The 730-nt window shown below is 32.2% G+C and overlaps 1 protein-coding gene across 1 annotated transcript in view; it reads left to right on the plus strand.

Moving 5' to 3' along the window:
• Window positions 1–730, plus strand: part of LOC106870161 (uncharacterized) — a 299,949-nt gene that overhangs the window by 230,500 nt on the left and 68,719 nt on the right. The window lies entirely within an intron of this gene.

The raw sequence follows: 730 nt of genomic DNA on the forward strand, positions 1-730 counted from the left end.
TTATTATTATTATTATTATTATTATTATTATTATTATTATTATTATTATTATTATTATTATTCAGTAGTTTTATTTTTTATAATGTGCTTTCACTTCGCTACCAAGCACAGCTCTGCATGCCTTGGGTATGTGCTGTGGTTTGCTGTAATACTCTTATAGTTACTGTATTGAATGTGTTTTGCATAGGATGTGTGCAGTGCCCAGTAGTGCAATTTTCTGTATTTTATATATACTTGTAAGTCCTGGTGTTTTTGTTATGTATTTGTCTGAATATTTTTTTACTATGATAGGAATAGTATCTGGTTTTAGATTCTACATTCGAGTTACCTCTATTTCCAGGTCGTTCTATTTTGAAAGTTTCTCTATTTCTTTTAGAGAAATGTCATCAATTAGAAAGCATTTTCTTTTCTTCATGATCTCTGACAACTATATCTGGCCTATTGGCCTTAATTTCTCTATCTGTGTGTATTGGCATATCCCAGAGTATGGTTGCTTTTCTCGTTTTCTGGTGTGTGCCTATACCATCTTTTTTCTGTTGTTATTCCATAGTGTTGGCATAGCTTCCAGTGTATATAGGTCCCAGCTCTGTCGTGTCTGTGAATATATTCCTTCTTAGCCAGGACTGGGCAGCCAGATATAATATGATTTATTGTTTCTTGTCTATCTCCACATATTCTACAGTTACTTGTTATGTTTCTTTTCATTATATGTTTTTGGTAATTTCTGGTG

The sequence above is a fragment of the Octopus bimaculoides genome, chromosome 13, assembly GCF_001194135.2.
Source record: "Octopus bimaculoides isolate UCB-OBI-ISO-001 chromosome 13, ASM119413v2, whole genome shotgun sequence".
In the NCBI taxonomy this organism is placed as follows: domain Eukaryota; kingdom Metazoa; phylum Mollusca; class Cephalopoda; order Octopoda; family Octopodidae; genus Octopus; species Octopus bimaculoides.